Source organism: Meleagris gallopavo, chromosome 4, assembly GCF_000146605.3.
Source record: "Meleagris gallopavo isolate NT-WF06-2002-E0010 breed Aviagen turkey brand Nicholas breeding stock chromosome 4, Turkey_5.1, whole genome shotgun sequence".
NCBI classification, from domain to species: Eukaryota; Metazoa; Chordata; class Aves; order Galliformes; family Phasianidae; genus Meleagris; species Meleagris gallopavo.
The window spans coordinates 51,629,195-51,632,090 of record NC_015014.2 but is presented as its reverse complement, the minus strand read 5'-3'; the positions used below and the strand labels follow the sequence as shown (position 1 = coordinate 51,632,090).

General features: G+C 35.9%; 1 long non-coding RNA gene across 1 annotated transcript in view; it reads right to left on the bottom strand.

Annotated features, from left to right (window-relative positions):
- Positions 1 to 2,896, bottom strand: part of LOC104910798 — a 125,814-nt gene that overhangs the window by 17,170 nt on the left and 105,748 nt on the right. The window lies entirely within an intron of this gene.

The window sequence follows — 2,896 nt, the reverse complement described above, 5'->3', positions numbered from 1 at the left end:
TTTCTGTGCCTTACATCAGCCTGCTAAGGCCACATTTTTATTTCCTTTCAAAATTGACCTTGAAATAGAAACAAAAATACATAAAAAGACTGGAGAAATTGATTCAGTAGAAAAAGGTTAAGTTCTGAGTGTTGCTAAGTGTTAATCTTGTGAAAATGTGGTAAAAAATCTACAAATATTTGAAGGCATTAAACAGTAATCATAGGGGAAAATTATTGAGTTTATCATTGAAGTATGTATTCTGATGTGTTTATCTTATCACAGAAGATGGGCTCAGTATTTCAGACACTGTGGTGTGTTAACTGGTGGTAATTTTGAATCTTCAATGACAAACACTGTAAGATTGTCAACTGAGATAGTGGGATGAAAATCTGAAAAGGAAAGTAAAGTGTAATGCCTGGAAATTTTATTTTGAAGTATAATCTGCTGAATTACGCTGCAGCATCCCAGGTTAATTTGTGGAACTGCTATTAACTAGATAAAGTTCCAGTGAAAGAAAAAAAGGAATGGAGAAGCTCAGAACTTGATTTGGCTGTCCCCTCTCTTTAGTACATGTTAACGTCTACACCTCTACCTCTTGCTCTTGTAATTAATTTAGTATATGATATCTGTTCTAGAGATCTCTGGCTATTTTTGTTTCTCGTGGGTTCTTTAATCTTTCACTCCAAGCTGCTCCTGGCCTGTCAGAGTGTATGCTCTAATCTATTTATGTTACCTGGCAGAGTTCCAACTCTGAAGTTTCTCCTAGTTCTTGAAGTCTCTTCTTAACTTTATACTTTCCTAAACTGAAACTTAAATAAATAAAGCTGAAGCAGGACTGTTTCCAACTGCTACAGGGAAACATGAAGACATGGGAATAATGACCAGCTTAGTCTAAATGCACATCTCTCATTTGGTTTAAAAGCAGAAAGTTTAGAGGAAAGGTGGCCCAAATTAAGTAATCACATTTAAATGTGCTGTAAAGCCATGTAATAGCTTCAGGTGTATTGTAAATTTGTTTCCTATTCCACTATTTATACTAATATAGCTTGTATTTTATTATTTAGGAAATTGAATCCTTGTGCTGTCACCATTTCTTCTACTTGTCACGACATAATGTGAACTAATTGGCACTGCGAAAGGGTTCATCGCTACTGAAGAACATACTTCTCAATTAAAAAGGCATTAGCAAAATGCCACCCTTAAACCAAACCACATTTTGATTTATAGTCCTAAAGAGCTTTCCTTCTCAGCCTCAGCGGTTCTGCAGCCTTGCAGCATCACATGCAAATTAGGTTTCCCAAGGTTTCCATCACCCAGCCCTCTGGCCTGACTTGCTGTGGGTAGCACCAAACTCACAAGAGCATCCGCACCTGGAAGAGCCACATTACAAGGAGATGGGGTCCTGTTTAATTAGCACAAATGAGCAGTTATGGTCATTCTTTTAGAAGGATTTGTGAAGAGCTACTCTCTATTCAGAATATTCTAAGTATATAATACTGAAAATGACAGCTTGTTATTATTTGTCAGAGACCATGTATTCTAGTTGTTATGCTCCCCATGTTGGTAAGAAAGACTAAGCACACTGCTCTCGGGAAAGCAAAACCATGTTGGTTTTCCCAACTGCTGCATTCACGGTATAATTTGCAACATCCTTTATCCATCATGTTTCCTTACCATGTGTCTGTGAATGAGGAGTCTGCCTGCTCCCTGCCTGTTGTTCTCCTGCACTTTCAAGGGCTGTGAGTGCCATCAACTAAACCAAAGGTCTGCAAAAGGCAAAGAGATGCTGCTGCCTCCAATATTTCCTTTTCTGACTGTGCACATTAAAGCTCCAGACAACCCTGCTCAACAAAGGTGAAAAAAATTTAAAAAGGCCGTTTTCCAATATTAGAAATACGTTGTTGACTCCTGATCTTAACAGTTTTTTTTCTTTGAAAAGTGTAAATCATCAAGATTGTACTTGAAAGGTCTAAATTTTGAACAAAAATAAGAATGATAAAGGCTGTGAATTGAATTCTTTTTATCGTGGATCTTCTGCAAGAAGTTGTGCTAATATCAAAATAAATATTAAATTTCAGTACTTTCTTATATATAGCACATTCCATAATTTTTTACCAGAAATTATCAGCATTTATCATTATATTACTGAAAACATAAAGCACCAGGTTCCTCAGATGGGACATCTTCCTATAGATTTTAAAGCACAAGAAAGAACTTAGAAAAAACTTAGGAAGCCAGGAACATTTTGTGTCTTTAGTTCCGTTGCAATATGTCTTTTTTTAGGAATAAAGCTGAATTACGAATAATTATTCCCTCCATAACATTTTCTGATTTACCACTTTCAATTCTGGCACGTTTTCTGTTTTGTTTTTTTCCAATATTATTATCAAGTGAGTCCAAATAATAAATAATATCATAGAATAATTTTTAGAATTAAAAGTAGTTTCTATGTTTTTCGTTTTTTTCTCCCTATTGTTTTGCTTTTCCAGATCTCAGAGCAGGAAATCTTGCTAGCCCTTATAATGCAACCTCAGCTTCCCCTCATCTCTGGTGTAATCTCTGCAGAAATAGTCTCATTGCTCATGGATTGGTGCTTCCTTTGCTATGATTTTGTACCTCAGCCAATACAGTGGCACAGCAAACAGAGCTGGCAGGCATTCCAGGTATCAATTTGAACAAGCAGTTAACCACTTGCTAATAAGTGGGTAGTTTTTATGACACTTTACATTTATTTTGTATTTTTGTAAATATTTATATACGTTGTTTGTGTCACATGCTGTATGTGTCCTTGTGTGTGTATGTGAGACATATAAAGGTTATTTATGGTCTGTGTCAAAAGGTTATGAACAAATTGAATTTATGAAGAGGGATCACTATTCCCTTGTGATTATGGCAGCAGTTGTTTCTTGAGTGT